This window comes from Coptis chinensis, chromosome 2 (genome assembly GCF_015680905.1).
Source record: "Coptis chinensis isolate HL-2020 chromosome 2, ASM1568090v1, whole genome shotgun sequence".
NCBI lineage: Eukaryota > Viridiplantae > Streptophyta > Magnoliopsida > Ranunculales > Ranunculaceae > Coptis > Coptis chinensis.
In genome coordinates, this window is record NC_141457.1 from 24,301,753 (window position 1) to 24,323,324 (window position 21,572).

At 40.3% G+C, this 21,572-nt stretch overlaps 1 pseudogene across 1 annotated transcript; it reads right to left on the bottom strand.

Annotated features, from left to right (window-relative positions):
* Positions 1 to 1,151: 1,151 nt before the first annotated feature.
* LOC147515478 (rRNA-processing protein fcf2-like) lies at positions 1,152 to 21,060 on the bottom strand (annotated as a pseudogene). Its single transcript, XR_015212979.1, has 5 exons — positions 20,846 to 21,060; positions 20,704 to 20,764; positions 1,863 to 1,940; positions 1,658 to 1,773; positions 1,152 to 1,500 (listed from the first exon to the last, which is right to left on the bottom strand). The product of XR_015212979.1 is annotated as an rRNA-processing protein fcf2-like (transcript).
* Between the last annotated feature and the right edge of the window lie 512 nt (positions 21,061 to 21,572).

The window sequence follows — 21,572 nt, forward strand, 5'->3', positions numbered from 1 at the left end:
ACAGGGGAAGGAAACGGGATATTGAAACATATAATGAGTTTTCAGATATGGAGGGAGGTGATAATCTGCTTAAGGTAGACGATAAAGGTGAACATGCTTTCTTGGATGGCAGGGGTGAAGACACCATGAGCAATCTGGAGGGTATTACTGTCCCAGATGATTCTGAGATGGAGCTCGAGATGTCCTTACGGCATACAAGGACACTGAAAAATCTTGAGGTTAGAAGTACACTTCACCTGTGTCTAAATCATGTATTGATGGGTTGCAATTGCTTACTAGGTGATGTGAAATGGGTACTAAATTTTCGGTTTGAATAGGACCTGAGAATATTGAAACTTAGATATCATTCTTAACAGATATTGGATTGTGATTGCAACAAGCCATCATCTTACACCTTCCTCTTGTATTTTTTCTGGGAACATGCATTTTTTTCTGGCTATAAACTAACTTTCACACATTTATTTCAACAGTAACTAAATTTGTCAGTAGGCATTTCACTGAGATCATTGAGAAAGTCTTAGGAGGTTCCATACCATATTTTGAGAATCGTTATCTGATTTTAAGAAGTAAATGATTTTGAAGTATGACACTAGTCTGATTTATATTCTCTGAGAAATACACGATTTTACTGAATGAACTGTATGAAATTTTGAATGTGTTTTATTAAGTAAATTATAGTTATTTAAGAAAGAAACACTGAAATGATAATGGATCTCTTCTTGACGTTTATATTAGCCTTTCATCGCCCTCTCTGGTCCTCTACACAACCCACACTTACACACAAATTCCCAACTCTTTATTCTGCAAGCACCTCTCGTCTTCAGATCATTGCCATGCTATCAGTTCACTCTATAGTCCTCTACCCAGCTTTTTATTCCTGGGTAAGATACTAATATGACAGTAGTGTCCTATACTCCTATTTCCACTAACTCCTCTTTTGAATTGGAAACTTTGCAGTTTGCACCTTATGAGGGCACGCGAATCCTGAATTTTGGCCTGGTGATGTCTTTAACCGAAAGGAGTCCACAGGGACCCCGGTGAAGATAAAGCCATACAGGCAGTCCCAAGTTGAAATGGGTTTGGTACTAGTACAGGTCCAGTGATTGGATTTTTTGATAAATAACAGGTCTACAAATCATTCAGGCCAGCCATTTAAAAGTTTTCTTCCGATTTTCTGTTAAGCATTACAATGTTTAAAAGAGCTGAGTACTGAATATCTGGTGTGAATCGAATACAGAAGCTCCTCATTTTGGGGTATATTCTGTATGTTTGTGTGACACAAGATTCTTGGGCTCTCTTCCAGGAAACTGTTTGAGAAACCAAACGCTATAAGAGTCCCTACTACCTACAAAAACAGTTCTCTCTGAGAAGGTAAATAGGGCACTTTTTTCATTAATGCCTACTGTCCTTCGCACGCTTCCATGACTGGCGACCCTTGTTTTCCACTTTTCAACTCCAGCAGGACGTTTCTGCTCCTCAATCTCCCGAATCTTGCGTTTTCTGCAAAAGATCACAAGATAGCAACATATAAACCAAATAGAACCAGGCAGTACAGTAGACAGGCTAATTTTGGTACTCATCCAACATATGGTCAAATAACTAAAAAATGACAGCATGACCCAAAAAATAGAAGACATCTTTCTCCTCCTTTACTCACCTATACTTTGTAAGGGAATGATCAGCAAGTAACTCATTAGCGAGAGTTTCCTTTCTCTCCTTTTTAGTCAACCTGCCTGAGAAGAAGTCTGATGCAGATTCGATCACGGTTCCCACCTGATTAAATGATAGGATTACCCATGAATTAATCAAATAAATAGAAAAGTACAGAACAAAACAACACAAGAATGACAGTGTATACTTGCCTGGAAATACTTGGGCAGTGTCTTAGACTTCGAGTCACTCTTCTTGTAGTGCCTCTTTGGATCTAGAGCACTCCTCAGCTGAATCACCAGAAGATCACCAAGTGTAGCAAAAGTTAAGATCCCTCTCAATCCAAAAGTACTCAAGATCACAACAACACGAAATATATATTAACTACTTATATTATTTGTCAGTTTAATATCCACATAAATCTTTCATTGTATTATCAGCAATCCAGTGAATGAATCAGGACCAACTTCTTTCTCGTCAAGTATGTAGATCAAATAGTTATTAAACAAAAGAATCAAACTTAAAAACACAACGATATATATAATCTATAAACATAAATGCAAAGTGGAAATCCAAAAATGATAGCACGATTACAAGTCCTGATTAAAACACAAAGATATATAATTTTGAGCCAGAAGACTTCCTATGAGATAACACTGATTAGAACCCTTCCCCAACACACACACACAGACCCACACTAGCTATCACAATATCACTAGTTACAGTATGCACTATAAAAGCCTTTACCTCATATAACTAACTGTTGCATCAAATGGGGTTTCAGGATTTAGTCTCCACTTTTAGAAAACAATAAGAGAGGATGCGAAGCAATCCTTCAAAATCCTTCAAACTGACGTCGCAAAGTAAACATACTCCCAATACAAATAAGAAATAAGACCATAGACCATGCAATTTATTGAAGAACATTTACAACAACAATCACATTTCAATCAACCAAAAACCAACAATACTCTTCCACATTTTTAAAGCTAGCTAATTTCATCTAGTTAATATGTTGGTCCTTCATATCACATACTATCGAGTCATACCAAACAGTGCCCAACTAATAATTCACTCCAAATATTGTGAAAAATCCAAAATCATTAAATGGGTATGTCAAATTAACACTCAAAATCAAATGAGAAAAGAAAGTGAACCTGGACAAGTGGCGTGAGAGACAAAATTAACTTAAGAAACGAAATTAAGCTAGACACTGCCACAATGGTCTTCAAGTGTTGCACAGTAAACAGAGAATGGTAAATCTTAGCTAATCTATATCTTAATATTAAAGCTCACATAAGGGGTATTTTTAGAGTTCTATTAAAATTCCACATCATCTCCTATTAAAATGAAAATTTATCTCCTATTTGAAAAATAGAAATTCTTCTTCTATTATAACGAGAATTATTATCCTATTAAAACAAATTCTAACACTTCTAATTAAAGCGGGAATCCTTATCCTATTAAAACAAAATCTATTTTTCAATTGAAAAATGGGTTTTTAAAACTTAATTTAAAACAATTTGTTAAAAAATTAAAACGAGTTATCGACTAAAACGATAGTCAACGGGTTAGAAAAAATATCTAAATGTTTTCAAAAGAGCCGGTGCGTATGCACGGGCCTACAAGCTAGTATGAAGTAAAATCACACAACACATTTCCTCATAAAAAAAAATAAGTCATGTTGCACAACTGTACTGACACCATGACATTCTTAAAGAGGCTTTTCCCGTCTTGGTTAAAGTGACTTCTAAAACGATTATCTCACCAACAGGAAACATCTATAATATCAAGGCAGCCAACCAAGGGACTTGTTGTTTGTTATGGTAACAATACCCATATATAAGCATAATTATAGATAATACCTCATGTTTCCACATCTTCCCGCAAGGCCAATTCGCAATCGTATAATTGATTTTAGCCAACCTATTTTGGTAGCATGACTTGGCTGAAAAATCAAGAACTACCGTTTCCCTCGCTATTCTATTGCTTGCATCAAGAAGGGCAACCTGGTCAAGAATGTGGCCAAGACTGCCCATATTTGGTATCTCCTAATTATTTAAGAAACTTTGAAATCCAAGGTTCCAAGAAGTAACACCCTGTATACTTTGATGTCTTCTTTTTGGTAGAAGAATTGTGTAACACTCAAATTCAGAACAAAAGGTCTACGCACCTGAATCTCTCCAAAAGAGCACCATTCCACCATTACCAACCTTGAATTTTGTATCGGTGGAAAGATCTTCCTTGTTCATAATCCCCTCCAAACCGCTCATCTAAATTTACCAGATTGGTATACCACCCTACCCATAAAGTCAATCCTTAGCTATTATAACTTCCTTTCAAGGAACCTAAAAGCTAAACAATTTTGACATCATTCATTTTACGTATCCCAATTCCCAAGTCCACCCTGCTGCCATCTTCTACGTGCACACTTTATCCCACTGAATGTCACTGTTCCGGCCCCCACAAATGTGGCCCAATATAAGTCCAATTCAATACAAGCCCATGCTCAGAGCTCAACTATAAACAAGCCCACGCTCAGAGCCCAACTATAAACAAGCCCACACTCGTGCCCATGCCGAGAGCCAACTATAAACAAGCCCACGCCGAGCCCATCCCCGAGCCCAACTATAAACAAGCCCACCACGCCAGCCCATGCCGAGAGCTTAACTATAAACAAGCCCACGCTCAGAGCCCAACTATAAACAAGCCCACGCTCAGAGCCCATGCTCAGAGCTTATCTATGAAAAAGCCCATGCTCAAAGCCTACATTCCACGAGCTGACAGTTCTCCCGCCCAGTTCTCGACTTCAATCCACGAACCGACAGTTCTCCCTTAGTTCTCCAACTTCATCCCACGAAATTCAGTTCTCCCGCGGTTCTCGACTTCATCCTACGAAATGACGGATGTCCCGCGGTTCTCGACTTCATCCCACGAAATGTGTCGCCCGATGTCTCGAGCTCCATCTTCAATCCACGAACCGACAGGTTCTCGCCCGATTCTCGACTCCATCCCACGAAATGTTCTCCTCCCGCCGGTCTCGACTTCAATCCACGAACCGGCAGTTCTCCCGCCATTTTTCCAACTTCAATCCACGAAAGTTCTCAGTTCTCCCGCCAAAACCAACTTCATTCCACGGCGGCGGATGTCCCGCGCCAGTTCTCGACTTCAATCCACGAATCGACAGTTCTCCTCCGGTTCTCGACTTCATCCCACGAAATGAGCCGACAGTTCTCCCCGCCTCTCGACTTCATCCCATGATTGGGCCGGTTCTCCGCTAGTTCTCCAACTTCAACCCACGATTGGAATATTGGAGAACGAGGAAGTAACTATCACCAATGCTACCTATAAAATCCAACCTTCGTCATTTTTTTCGAACTACGCTGTCGAGACTTGATCCCAAGCAATATCTTTGGGTATGTAGGCAACTTCAAAACCGAAGTCCGGTCTCATCTTTCCCCAATCACCATCTCCAAAAACATTACTCACAACCATCAATCAAAGTGTGTTTTGGCAAATCTTCTTTGAAACATATTTGCGGCCGTCACGTGGTCCTACCCTCAACCACAAAACAAAAGTTACGTCGATGGCTTCTCGAAAAAACAAACAACGGTGAAAGTATCCTTTTTACCGCATGAGTTCGGCATTCACCTTCTGCTGCGAATTCATTTTCCAAGTCCGATGGTCCTCGGCCATCTGCGGACCGAAGAGTGGGTATTCACGTGCGGATCCATCAACTCGGGGTAGGCCGTCGTCTCCGACAATTGGAGAGCAAGAATAACAATCACGGAAAAGCATTTTGCGTCGACTTCTCAAGATGATTCAGCTCCACGGCAAAAGTGTTTGGGATCGTTTGAACAACTGAAGCATCTCTCAAAAGACTCGAAAGTACAAACTCCGCGCGAAGAGAAACCGTGCGAAGTCGCTACTACGAAGGCTTCACAAGAAACAAAATGTGCAACGCCGAAAGCTACACTTTCCAAAGTGTAATCGTAGTTTATCCACAAACTCCTCTATCGACCTAGATCACGGACCACCCCGTGAGGATCACCAACTCACAAAATATCTCATGACAAAACCGGTTTTGCCGATTCAACCATGCTAAGAGAGATCGGCAAAATATCCATATAGGTCGGCAAGATAGACTACCCAACCAACGAAAAACCAATGAAGTTCCTACCCCAAACTCTAGGAGGGTAGGCAAGCTAGTCTGAAGTCCTCGTTCGCAATAGCAATATCGCCGATCTCAACAAAGCAGCACTATTCACCGGCGGTTCGGTTCACAACCTAATCGCTCAAGTTGTAGTCCTAATCCAAGAGCTCATTGTCGGCCAAAGTATGTTGACAATGGTAGCGATGGAGATGGAGACTCACTTGCAACAGTCAAGAAAATGGTTACGGCGACAAATTCGGCCTCCGTCCGTATTCTCCGATGTTCACCATAGGAGAAGAAGGAACCGATCTCCACTACTGGCTCGGTCACCTTCACCTGCATGGACAGGTCGACAGGAACTCACTCCCCCTCCTCCAAAGAAATCTTGGCCAAAACGTCCACAGTTCGGTCGGGACCATCGTCGAGAGAATGTTCCATTTTCTGAACGACGTCTCCATGAGATGATACTGAAGGCTGTTAATGATAAGGAGTCACGAGAAAACAAAATTCAAAATCTCGCTATAGAAAGTGGTATCGATTCTCCCTTCTCTCTCCGAATCCAAACAACTGTTCATCACAAGGACTTCAAGCAGCCAGAATTCGAAAAGTATGATGAGATTGATGGAGATCCTTTGATGCATCTTGTTAATTACAAAAACAAGATGATCTTATGGACTTTCGACGATGCTCTTCTTTGCAAGTTATTCCCGTCCACACTCATTGGAATTGAGTCGATGAGATGGTTTAACATGCTTCCAGAAAGATCCATCCACAATTTTACTGATCTGGCTTACAAGTTTGCCGAGCATTTTCTTCACAATTGGAAAGAACCGAAACATATTGATTCTCTATTCAGTATTAAACAACAAAAAGAAGAAAAGCTCAGTAAGTTTGTTGCGAGATTTCGGAAAGCGGCTGTTGAAATCCCAGATGCATCTGATATTCTTGTCATTTATGCCTTCAAGGAAGGCATTAATTATGATAGGGACGGCATTTACAACTCTATTGTAAAAGACGTCCCAACAACTCGTTATGAACTTTTCTCTCGAACTCAACATTTTATTCGAGTTGAGGATGATGCATCGGCACGAGTTCACAGAGATAGGGATCGAATAAGCAAGCCGCAGGAACAGAGTCAAAAACCGAAGTTTCAACAAACAACCGATCAAAAGTCCAAGAGTGATGGTAGGCCACAACAATGGAACGGCAAAGAACAAAAAAAACTTCCGAGAGTTAAAGCTTACATACTCAACGAAGTGCACGCTGTTATCTATGAGAAGATTAAGGGGAAAGAATATCTTATCTCCACCTTTTCCTCTCTCGAAGATACCAAGGCTACACGTGACAAATCCACGTGGTGCAAATTTCATGATGATTTTGGTCATGAAACCCGAACAATGCCGATCTCTAAGGGGTAGAATCCAAGGTTTGATCGAAAAGGGGTATGCTCGGGGATTACGTCTTTGGGTAAAACAAAACAAGCTTTAGTCGTTACGCACACAATGTAATCAAAGTCGGTCATGCGAGTTGATTCAATGTCTAACACCCACCGTAAAGAATTTCAATCACTCCAAGATCATCGATCTCAGCCACCACTATGTTTATAGTGGATATGATTTTCTCCACGGAATGGGTAATGAAACTTATGAGGAAGGACCTCTCGTTGGACCGACAATGACGATAGGAGTGCACCATCCTCATTATGATGCCGTTGTAATACAAGCTTTTGTTGGAATTCATTCATCGTGTGCAGAAAATCATGATCGATCTGAGTAGTTCGGCAAGTGTGATCTACAAGCGTTGTTACAAAGGACTCAACCTCCCGAAAAATGATAGTTCCCGATCCAAATCCTATCATTGGCCCGATGGGGACCGGACAACAACATCGGTTGGTAGATGCTCTCTTCGGTGACATTAATGAACAAGGAAGTTACAATTGATTTTCTTCTCTTGGATTGTAACTCCTCCTACAATGTCATTCGGGAAGAGATTGGATTCACTCAATGGGAGTCGCGTTTCTACTTTCCATCGGGCTATCAAGTTTTGGTGTGATGGTAGGGTATGCAAAGTTCGAAGTGATCGGATAGCGACTTTGAAGTGTCATGAGTCCGTACTCGAAGATTATAAAGATTCGGAAGTCAAGGGTAACACCATCCTAAATGTCGATGGGAAAAGTAGCAATTACAGAATTCCATTGGCGGGTAAACGCTTATGGAGCAGCGTTTAGATGGCCCCGACCATCGATAGGACTCCTCGGAAGTCTGGTCGGCAACAAGGATGAAGAAACCACTTTTATTTCAAATGAAATTTCCAAGAAAGAACGGGATAATCTCATTGAGCTTTTGAAGAAAAATTGCCGCGATGTTTTGCGTGGATGGTCGAACAAATGCACGGATTGATCCTTCACTTGCATGTCACAGTGGATATCGACAAAACACAAAAAGCCGGTCGCGGCGAAACCTCGCCCGAATGGCTCCCCGATCAAAAGCTCAAAGTGAAAGAAGAGATCGACAAACTTCTAAGTGTTAATTTTATTAGGCATGTACTATATCCGAAATGGATATCAAATGTAGTAGCAGTCCCTAAGAAAAATGGGAAACTTAGAATCTGTGTTGATTTTACTGATGTCAATAAAAAAATGTCATGTTCACCCGTATCCTTTGCCTCGTATTTCTGAAATGGTTGATGCCACTTCGAGGTTTAAAACAATTTCTTTTATGGATGCCTCAATGGGATTTTATCAAATTGCATTAGCCGAAGATGAACAAGAACTTACAACTTTCATAACAGACCAAGGCTTATTTTGCTATAAGGTAATGCCTTTCGGTCTAAAAAATGCACCGGCAACATATCAGAAATTCATTAATACATCATTTTCAGACTTCTTAGGCAAGTTTATGGAAGCTTATATTGACGATATGGTCATCAAGTCGCATGAAGAGTCATCACACCTTCATCACTTGCAAAAATATTTTGATCGGTGATGCATATTGAATCGTCTAAATCCATCAAAATGTGCATTTGGATTAGCATCGGAAAAATTTCTTGGATATCTTATGACCAAACGAGGCATTGAAGCTAACCCCTCAAATCCGTGCAATTCTTGAAATGCCCTCACCAAAACCAAGAAGCAAATCCGGAACTAACGGGTAGGATAGCCGCTTTGGGTAGATTTATCTCAAAATATTCGGATCGGCTCCACCCTTTTTCCAAGCCATTAAAGGGATCCCCAAAATGGACGGATGAGTGTGGCGTAGCTTTTTAGAAAATGAAAGAATACCTAAGGTGCGGCCGCCAATTCTTGCTAGTCCGACCAATCGGACAAACAATTGGCATCTATTTGGCGACATCGAAAAATAGGCGTAAGTGCCGTCTTATTCATTGATGATGAAAATGAACAACCAATTTTCTTCATAAGTAAGACCCTTACGACTCGAAACAAGGTATTCACAGATTGAGAAAATAGCTCTCTCACTTGTCCATAGTGCCGCGAAGATTGAAGCCTTATTTTCAAGGGCGATATCATCAATGTCTACACTTTGAATACCCTTGAGAAAAGTTCTTTGAAATGCTTGATTCGAGCCGATTAGCGAGAATGGGAAACATATTTGAGTGCCTACGAAATTATCTACAAAGCCCGATCATCCGAGAAAGGCCATGAATGGCATCACTTATGGCCGATTTTCTGTCGATGACATACCGACCATGGAAGAATAGTTTGACGAACCTCCTCCTAATCCACAACAAGGATCGGCCGATCCATCCACAAGTGCCGACCACTACTTTATGGACTATACACACGGACGGTTCCAAGAACAAATCGAGGGTTCGGCCTTGGTTGTGTTTTTGATCCGACGATGGCGAAAAAATTGAAAAATCTGTTAGCCTCGGTTTTTTGCATCAAACAATGAAGCTGAATATGAAGCGGTTCTTTATGCAATCTGAACGGCACTTGACACGGGGGCGACAAAAATCGAGTTATTCAACGACTCAAAGCTTGTTCGCGAATCAATTTGGCGGATCTTTTGTTGCTTTCGAAATGATAGGATGGTCGCATATGTCCAAAAAATGCATGAGCTATCCATTCATTTCAAATCCATTGCTTGTTCCACCGGCTCTGCGAAATGATAATCGTCATGCCGATGCCTTAGCCTATCTCTCTGCGCGGTTGATGTTAACAATGAAAGAAAAATCTATATTGATTTCCAACCTTTTCCAAGCATAACTGTCATAGAAGAACATGTTCAAAACTTATATATTGCTCATCTATGCTATTTCCAGACGACATCTCGGAAATTCGAATTCGAGCAAGTGAATGCCGTAACAACAAGGAAAAGAAAGAGAGAAGAGCTAGCTCAATCGGCCGGCACAAGTTCAGAATCTTACTCAGAGGAAGCAGCTCAAGAAGATTTAGCTGACCATCAAGGTTTGGCCGATCATCGTGTTGAGAGTGATTCACCACTCACACATGATGCCGACCAAATCAATGTTGACATGGAAGATGAGTCCCACGAAGCAGATAATTCTCCAGAAGTACCACATTTGGATCTCCAATCTATCGACGGTGATTCTTCACCAGATGATTGGAGACCTACTTATTTAGAATTTCTGCAACATGGAACTCTACGAGGATTAAATTCGCTTTCTTACAAAATTAAGAGATGCACGGAAATTTGTCATAATTCCAAATTCTAAGGGAATCTCCTACTTTATAGGAAAGCAAATAATTTCAGTCCCTCTTTTTTCGGATGTCTTTCCAAAGATCAAGGTCATCTAGTCCTCGAAGAAATACACTCGGACTTTGTGGAAACCATTCGGGGGCGTAGTCTTGCACATAAAGCCATGACTCAAGGATCTTGGTGGCCTAGCATGCAAAGACACTTTCGGTGAATTTGCCCAAAAAATGCATACCATGTCAAAACATGCAAATATGGGCAAACTTCCCGAGAACGAAACTCCACCCAATTCTAAGCCCTTGGCCTTTTGCGAAATGGGGCTTGGATATTGTGGGACCCCTACCAAAGGCTCACGGAAGTGTAATGATTCTTATTGGTTGCGGTGATTATTTCACTAAATGGGTAGAAGCTCAACCGGCTTGTCAACATCTCGAAGCGGATGTGCGGCGTTTCTTATGGAAAGACATCGTTTGTCGCTTTGGAATTCCATCTAACATCGTCTCGACAACGGTAAACAATTTGATCGCGGAAGAAATTCACAAATTTTATGTACTCGCTAAAAATTCACATAATTTCTCCGGCTCCATATTATCCACAAGCAAATGGACAAGCAGAAGCAACCAATAAGATGATTCTCTCGACTTTGAAGAAGAAGCTTAATGAAGCAAAAGGAAATTGGGTTAAAGAGTTGCCAGCAGTGCTTTGGGCTTATCGCACAACTCCAAAGCATTCTACCAATCTTTCCCCTTTCAATCTAGCTTATGGCATGGATGCTGTCCTCCCGACAGAATTAATTGCACCAACTACAAGGACAGAAGCAGTACAAACTGGAAACAATGACGCTGCTCTAACTTTGGCGTCAGACTCAATTGATAAAACTCGAGAAGAAGCTTTACAATGTCTAATAAAATATCAGGCAGCCATGAAACGCAAATATGATAAAAAGCTTTGCCTCAAGAGTTTTGAACCAGAAGATTGGGTACTTAGCAAAGAAAACGAGCTCATTGAATCACGGGAAGGCTGTCGAGAATTTGGGAAGGACCGTTCATTATTGATAGACCGGCATCAAAAGGTCTTTATTTCCTTCGTCGAATCACGGAGAAAAATTTGCCAAGCCATGGAATGCTTTTCATTTGAAAAAGTTTTATCGTTGAATGTTTGTTTTTCATTCATTGTAATCATTTTATAATTCAATAAAATTCGATCCATCTTTCGTTTTAACTAGAGATCAAATATCCCAAATTATGTTATCATTACACTACGGGGGCGGCAACTCCCCAAATTTCATTATGTTATCATTACACTTTGGGGGCGGCGACTCCCCAAATTTCATTATGTTATCATTACACTTTGGGGGCGACGACCCCCCCCAATTTTATTATGTTATCATTACAACTATGGGCGATTCCCCAAATTTCATTATGTTATCATTACACTATGGGCGGCGATTCCCCAAATTTCATTATGTTATCATTACAACTATGGAAGCGATTCCCCAAATTTCATTATGTTATCATTAAACTATGGGGGCGGCGACACCCCAAATTTCATTACGTTATCATTACACTATGGGGGCGGCGACACCCCAAATTTCATTACGTTATCATTACACTATGGGGGCGGCGACACCCCAAATTTCATTACGTTATCATTACACTATGGGGCCGGCGACACCCCAAATTTCATTACGTTATCATTACACTATGGGGGTGGCGACACTCCAAATTTCATTACGTTATCATTACACTATAGGGGCGGCGACACCCCAAATTTCATTACGTTATTATTATATTATGGGGGCGGCGACACCCCAATTACATTATCCTTAATACTTATATCTATTTTGCCGACCTACCTCAAGGCCAGATTACCCAACTATTATATATTTTGACCAACCTATTATGATTACCAATCTAATAAAAAATAGATAAAACCAAATATCATGAATACTGATGGAAAAAAAATATAATAGAGAAAAAAAAACCGTAACCTAACCTCACATCATCATAACAATAAAAAATAAAAACTTCACTCAAGAAGTTGCGGCATAATGCTATCCTCCACTTGGGCTGGAACACCTAATAGATCCGGCGGAGATACATCTTCCAACTTCCTATAACACATAGTATAATAATCGGCCGACTCTTTTGCCAATTTTTCCGTTTCTCGGAATCTCTTGATTTCCAAAGTCCAACACTTGCCGATGCTTCCGCAACACCGCACCCCCCAGATTTTTAATTTCAACCTGCATGCTTCTCAATTATATCATCCTTCTCTTCACACCCTACTCTAAAATTTTCCACCCTCTCATGACATTCATCTAACTCCTTCTTCAAAAATGCATTCTCTTCCAATAGTACCTTGTAGTCTCCTCTAATCCCCCTCACCTCGCAAACTTGTTTTGACAATTCTAATTTCTCACATTTTAAAATTGCAACTTCATCACTCAAAACCTTACGCTCCTTGAGAACAACAATTTCTTGATTACGTTTACGACACTTCAGCTTTCATGATATTCATTTTCATCTCATAGTGGTGCAAAACTACTTCATTTCTCAAAATTACTCCTCTCAAATGTTCATTCTCACGAAAGATGAGCTCTCTCTCTTTCCAAATATTTCTCAATCTCGCATATTCACTGGGTTTTAATCTTATAATTTTCTTTTTGCTTCTAAGATTTCTTTGGCACAATCCCCAAGCTTCGACGCCTAATAGAAAAAAATAATGTGTTACTCAAAAAAAAAAAAAAAAAAAAAAAAAAAAAACACACACACACTAAAATTACCTCTGCAAGCTTTGAATTCAACATATTAACGGTTTTCCAAAATCTACACCGTTGATAATCCAAACACAATAACTCTGGATCTGAAATATTAGACAAAAGGTTTTAAAATAATAATATATAATAATCAGTAAATACTATTTAAATAGCTATTCAACATCTAACCTTCAATTGCCAAGGCTTGCACGTCTGGAGTGATGAGCATAGGTGTTGTAGAAACAACCGCTCATCCCCTCGGCTGCAACGAAGAAGGTACAGTTGATCCAACAATGATGTCGGCACTAACAAAAGTAGACGCCGGTTGACACACCTGCATCGATTGGTGTCGGAAGTCGACAATCCAGCATTTGTACCAACAATCGTTGACACTTCTGTTAACATACCTTCATCGGTATTAACAACAGAAGTTGGCAATCCAGCACTAGTGCAAACAACAGTTGATACTAAACTCGACACACCATCAATGGTGCCATCGGCAGAAGTTGCTACACTAGCATTGGTGCCAACAACAGGTGTTGGAACTCCAATACTACTTCCACCAAAAGAAGTTGGCAGTCCAAAATTGATTTTGACAACAAAAGCTGAACCCATTGTATCTCCACCATCGTCAACTTTTTCCATCTACATTACCAAAAGAACCATTAAACAATAAATAACGAATATTATTCAAAATCACAGAAACAAGATCAACACTAACATCAAGTCCAGATATACTGTTAGTCATCGCTTCCCCATCGATATCATCATCATCATCAATATCAAGCACATCGGTAGTTTTATGTAATGCGGAAGACAAAAACCTGTGACAATGAAACATCATTCCAAAACATATTATAGGTATTACATATATGATATTTTAAAAGAAATATTATATCATTGCCGGTTCTCGACTATCAATCTCTTTCTCAATTTTACTTGAGTTATCCCGATTTTCTTTTCCTTCTTTTTTTGGGCGTACATTTCTTTTCTTCTTTCTAATATTTTCTTGTCCACTATCCTCAGAGTATCTCCTTCTACTTCTTCGTCATCTTCACTTGCTATCATCCACAATAATATTCTTTCTCTTCTTTGAGCCACAGTAAGGTGCTAATTCCCTAGGCTCATTCAGCAGTCTAGTTTCTATATCATGATAATAATCTACTATATCGTGCGGAAACGAAAGATCATAAAGATCATTATGACTAAACAAACTAACAAATTTCTTTTTTATCATCTCGCTGCTAAACACTGATTTATTTGGAAACTTCAGAAAATCCCCTATAAAAAAAAAAAAAAAAAAAAAGATAATCAAAATGTGATGCTAACTATTTAAAATTATAATTATAAGAATATTAAGTTTATATCTTACCTGATATATTGTTAGGATAATCAATATCTTCGAACCTCCAATTGCCTTTAATCTTAAAACCATACAATTTTGTATTCTTGTAGTTCAAGGCATCCCATAAAACCGATAATTACTGTTTGTGATGGTTATGATATCCCAATGCATAACTTTTTGAAGAGGCCTTGTTTTGCCTTGAGAGGCTTCAATAACTCAAACAAAAGGTCGACGACATATATTTTTGATAAACCTTACAAATTCTCGCTACATGCAAATATAGCCCAATAGCGGGAGATAATTGTAAGGGATGTACTCTCCATCGAGCTAATAACTTCGAAACCCGATTTCGAAATGGAACACCACAACCAAGCCAAAAATGTGAAAACAATAAAATTATCTCATCCTTTTCACATTTTTGGTCGATATCGCTACCAACATACTCAATTGAAACATCATCTCCGATATCATACATTGCTCTCAAACTATCAGCATCAATTCCCTTCGCCACCCTATTCATATTAAAATCTCCCTTATCACCCCATCTCCTCTTCAAGTTATAATTCTTCTCCATTATCAAATATTTTCAATACTGTCAAAAAAATAGAATAGTATCGATTAATCCTTCTCTTTCTTTGATAATAAGATCTAAACACTTGTTTACTGTCTCGCGATCACTACATAGATACAAATCCTAATATACATTTCCTCAAAAAAAAAAAAAAAAAAAAAGTGTGAACGGTTAATAAAAACATACCTTACTGCCAAAATAAAACAAGAACACGAAGGAGATAATTTGAACTTTTATTCTTCTCTTCTCAATTCTAGCTATCTCTATCTTTTAAGTCTGATAATTATTCTACTCCCACGAGTTCTCCTTTTATAGATATTCTAACTCCAGAGCCGTATACCAATAGGACTCTCTTCTCTCTGCTAAAGCCCAATACATCCAATACTTGGTTTACTAGTTCGCCTCTTATTAGCGATCCATATTCTATCCGCTCCTAATCCTCTTAGTATTCTAATGTGTCTAATCCAATTCATTAACAAACCAAACATTATATAACAGCTGCCGACCTATTAATTTCCTTGCATTGCCGATCAAAAAAAGTTTGAATTTGGCCACTTTCGTAACATGCAAAAACGTCAACTCCAACCCCACCCGAAGCAAATCAAATAAAGACTTTAGGAAGGGTTTAAAACATGTTTTCTAGTTGGGAAACAAAGACCACTGGAGACCGAAAGCTTCAAAAAGAAATTGCACATGCAAAGAAAAAAAAAGAATACAAGAAAATCGGCTTACCCAAGTCGTTCGACCATGCCGATCAACTTGGCGATCAATTCGTAGAGTTCAATTACCACGACAAACAACTTGCCCCATCAATATTTTGAAATGATCAGTTTTTGGAAAAGAAAGTTGCGGATTTAATTAATTGCCGATGCCGTTGAACTGCCGATCTTTCGAACTTTGAGTAGCTGCAACGGTTTACCTAAAGGATCATCTTCGCCAAAATTACCATTGAGAATGGTCTACGGTTTGAGCTTTGAATGAATTGCCGCTGCTTGATTTGCCGCTTGTTGAAATTGCGGCTGTGGCTATAGTAAACCATAATTGCCGGTTGTGTTTTCTAATTTGCGCTGTCTTTGTTCTATCTTTGCCGATCCGGTTGTCCCACCGACCACTAGAATCTTTGATCCCATAGAAATATCACCCATTTGTAGTTCCACTCTATCCAAATCCTCGAGGAACCAATTTCACCTATGTATCCTTCTTTTCCAACCACAAGAACCAGTCTTGACTAGGAAATGTCCCGTATATTTTTCTGTTATTTCCACTAAAGTTGAGAAAACTTCATCTCCCACTATCCTGACTCATATTTTGGATAGGGTGCCGCCCATTTTTCTGGCTTCTTGAACTCTATCTTAGTTGTGTTTGAGGCTATTGCATGTTCTAGGCTGTCAATTTGACAGCCAATCCATTAAATTGCCGACCCCAAGCTATGCTGAATATCCCAAGCTTCTAGGCTGGGGATCGCCCATGCCTCCCAAATTATGAAAGCTTGAGACAAGAACTAAATGTTTGTGATAGACAAGAGCCTAACACTGCCCTTCATCTGCCTAAGCAATTACTTGAAGCAGCGGAAATTTGTGAGGGACTGAGTGGAAGGACTTTGAGAAAGCTTCCATTCTTAGCTCATGCAGCCATGCCCATCCCTTGCAGTTGTGATGCTAGCAAGTACATGCACACGTTGATACATACAACAAGAAGGGAGCTATCAGAATTAGTTAGTTGAGCTCAGTTTTTCTGATTTAGCAGCCTCTCAAATCTTTTGATGACGAATGTCTCCTTACTTGGAGAAATTGAAGAAGGAGAAGAAGAAGAAGAAAAAGAAAAAGAACTCTCTTGTTTCAGATTAGCGGCCTAGAGAAGCATTTTATGCTCCCATGCACAATCAGGCTTCAAGTTCAAGGGCATCTCCAAGTGAACCAAAAATCAATGAGCATGTTGCAGTTTGTGAAAACTTACATCAGTTTGTGGACTGGAACAGTTTACTCTTTGAAAAACAAATGTTCTCTAGTGATGTTGGTGATTCTTTCCGCGATTGTTATTCCAAAAGACATCTTTGAGAGGCACTTACCTCCTCTAGACCCTAATGATTACAAGTATCAACCAACTGTAATTTTCTTTGATATCTTGAATATACCATGGGTAATGAAGTATGGGTATGTGCCTACAAGCCAATGCTTTAACCTGACCACAGGATGGAAGTCTTTTGTTAGATCTCACAGGTTACAGTTGCGAGATACGCTCCAAATATATGATGGAATTTTTTTTGAAAGGGTTCTGGTTGCAAAAGATCCTAATATGGCTGTTAAATATTGATTTAGCAACCACATGTTTCGCGATACTAAACGGCCTGTACTTGTTAAAGCTGTTAAATTGATACTGGACGAGCTGAGTTTAGGTGTCTTCAAGGCCATTTCAGAGTTGATTGTTGTCATGGCTTCGCACTGATGAATTTTATGAAAAGAAAGTTGCGGATTTAATTAATTGCCGACCCAACGTGTAAGACATGCCGCTCGATCTCTTTGAGCAGTTGCTTCGATCACTTTTGCCGATCCCGTAATGCCGAATCTTTGAACTGTCGATGCCGCTCGAGTTTATATTGCCGCTCGAGTTTAGATTGCCGCGGAAGTTTGAATTGCTCGAGTTTAGATTGCCGCGGAAGTTTGAATTACCCCTGGACTTGATCATGAATTGCCGCTCGAGTTTAGATTGCCGCAGAAGTTTGAATTACCGCTGGACTTGATCATACCCGAAGTTTAATGAATTACCCGCGGATCCCATCATTTTTTACCAATTTACTAACCTACCAAGTACCATAAATATTAATACTTCTTTGCCACACGGGCCTTGCCCATGTAACAAAGAGAGGGCGATGTTCCGGCCCCCACAAATGTGGCCCAATATAAGCCCAATTCAATACAAGCCCATGCTCAGAGCCCAACTATAAACAAGCCCACGCTCAGAGCCCAACTATAAACAAGCCCAAGCCGCCAGCCTATGCTTCGAGCCCAACTATAAACAAGCCCGCGCTTCGAGCCCATGCTCGAGCTTAACTATAAACAAGCCAGCCCCATGCTTCGAGCCCAACTATAAACAAGCCCACGCCGAGCCCATGCTCCGAGCTTATCTATCTAAAAAGCCCATGCTCAAAGCCTACATTCCACGGTATGCGGTTCTCCGCCCAGTTCTCAACTTCAATCCACGAATCGGCGGCCGGTTCTCCGCCATTCTCAACTTCATCCCACGGTGGCGATTCTCCGCCAGTTCTCCAACTTCATCCTATGAAATGACGGATGTCCCCCATTCTCAACTTCATCCCACGAAATGGATGTCCCGCCCGGTTCTCTCCAACTTCAATCCACGAACTGACAGTTCTCCCGCCAGTTCTCCAACTCCATCCCACGAGCTGACAGTTCTCCCGCCAGTTCTCCAACTTCAATCCACGAACTGACAGTTCTCCCGCCAGTTTTCCAACTTCAATCCACGGTAGCAGTTCTCCCGCCCGTTCTCCAACTTCATTCCACGAAATGACAGATGTCCCCGCCAGTTCTCAACTTCAATCCACGAATCCGGCAGTTCTCCGCCCGATTCTCCAACTTCATCCCACGAGGCGACGGTTTCCCGCCCGACTCTCCAACTTCATCCCATGATTGGACAGTTCTCCCGCCAGTTCTCCAACTTCAACCCACGATTGGAATATTGGAGAACGAGGAAGTAACTATCACCAATGCTACCTATAAAATCCAACCTTCGTCATTTTTCCAGAACTACGCAATCGAGACTTGATCCCAAGCAATATCTTTGGGTACGTAGGCAACTTCAAAACCGAAGTCCAGTCTCATCTTTCCCCAATCACCATCTCCAAAAAACATTACTCACAACCATCAACTGGTGTGTTTTGGCAAATCTTGCTGAAACATATTTAGCGCCGTCTGTGCTCCTACCCTCAACCACAAAACAAAAGTTACGTCAATGGCTTCTCGAAAAACAAACAACGGTGAAAGTATCCTTTTTACCGCATTGTTCAACATTCACCTTCTGCTGCGAATTCATTTTCAAGTCCGATGGTCCTCGGCCATCTGCGGATCGAGAGAGGGGGTATTCACGTGCGGATCCATCAACTTCGGGTAGGCCGTCGTCTCCGACAATTGGAGAGCAAGAATAACAATCAAGAAAAATTTGCGTCGGCTTCTCAAGATGATTCAGGCTCCACGGCAAAAAGTGTTTGGGATCGTTTGAACATCAAGCATCTCATCAAAGACTCCGAAACAAAACTCCCCGCACCAAGAGAAACCGTGCGGCGAAAAACTACGAAAAGCTTCACAAGCGCAAACAAAATGTGCAACGCCGAAAAGCCTACACTTTCGGTGTAATCGTAGCGACTCCACAAACTCCTCTGTCGACCTAGATCACGGACCACCCCCGCCGAGGGATCACCAACTCACAAAAGATCTCATGACAAAAACCGGTTTTGCCGATTCGAACCATGCTAAGAGAGATCGGCAAAATATCCATATAGGTCGGCAAGATAGACTACCCAACCAACGAAAAACCAATGAAGTTCCTACCCCAAACTCTAGGAGGGTAGGCAAGCTAGTCTGCAAGTCCTCGTTGCAATAACAATATCGCCCGATCTCAACAAAGAAGACTATTCACCAGGCAGTTCCAGTTCACAACCTAATCGCTCAAGTTGTAGTCCTAATCCAAGAGCTCATTGTCGGCCAAAGTATGTTGACAATGGTAGCGATGGAGATGGAGACTCACTTGCAACAGGTCAAGAAAATGGTTCTGAAAGTCCAGCACTCCGTCCGTATTCTCCCGATGTTCACCATAGGAGAAGAAGGAACCGATCTCCACTACTGGCTCGGTCACCTTCACCTGCATGGACGGGTCGACAGGAACTCACTCCCCCTCCTCCAAAGAAATCTTGGCCAAAACGTCCACAGTTCGGTCGGGACCATCGTCGAGAGAATGTTCCATTTTCTGAACGACGTCTCCATGAGATGATACTGAAGGCTGTTAATGTCGGTGTACGACTAGGCCGTGGGGATACAACTAATTAAAAGGAAACTATTACTATGCTTTACCGATTGAGAGTTCAACAAGGAAACTATTACTATGCTTTACCGATTGAGAGTTCAACAAGGAAACTATTGGTAAATACTAAAGAGTTCAACAAGGACTAATATAACTATAAAAAGGTAAAGAAAGAAAATACAAGCAAATGCCCCCTAATAAACACAGACTTAAGAGATAAAACAACTAGAAAGAATTAAATTCCCCGATGGCATCTTTCTTAAAACATATTCTGATATTCTGTCAAGCGCATTTTATCCAGATACCATTTGGCTGGTCAAAAGAAAATAGATCGCATTGCCTATTACACACGAGTATCATCAACAAAAACATGAATGCAATACACCTAAACACTACAGTTGCAATTTTTAACGTGACATATATTAATATACAAATTAATATATACATGTATACAGGAATTTACATATGTATTAATGCGTACACAAGGGGAATTTTTTTTTTAATCCCACATAGTACCTTTAGAATTTGGAGATCCCTTTTAATCTCTGGTGTGATGGTTGGAGCAGACATGTCGAACCTGTATTCACAAATTTGGGTAAACTTAAACTTAAATACATCAGGCCCTCAGTTTTGTAGTTTAAAATGAAACAAGATATACCAGCTGCTACCAGTTGTATCTTTCTGTTGTTTCCTTATCAACTTGTTTAACTTTCTTGGATCGTTTGGTGGAACAAAGAGTCTATCAATGAGTTTGCTATCAGGTTTCCATACAAGATTTTGTGGTGAACTCTCTAACTTTCGAGACCCAGAAGACGTAAGACTGGAGATTTTTGGTTCCCATATGAGGCCAATTGTAGATGCGCCTTCCAGCATTTTCTATGCCGCAAGAAGAAGAAGAAGAAGGAGAGGAAGACTTGTTTGACAAAAAATTAGGGCGGAAAAAAAGACAAGGCCAGAGGTTAATCTGGGCCGGGCCTGAGTATCGTGGGTTAAATGAGTTCTGTTCTAATGAGTCCCGTTGTAATGGTTGTGTACTACAATTGTTTGATGCGCGCTATTCTTGATTTCTAATCTTGCCAATGAAGAGTACAAGTGTCATTTGAAAGACAAATCTCGCTCTTAGTTTATTCATCCGATTATACTTCAAATATTGGTCTCAACTGGTTTAACAACTGACTAAAGCATCCATGTTTCCAACATCTTCTGTGAAGTCGACACTAGATTCACTTACAGGTGTAATGACATTAAATATGTTTGACCTGTAATGACATTAAATATATTTGAAAAACAGATGAAACGAAATTGAGCCTAAGAGTATGAACGCAGTATTTGCATTTGTTTTTGTAGGATCTACAATCTAGTTGACAAAAAGTAAAAGAACAATA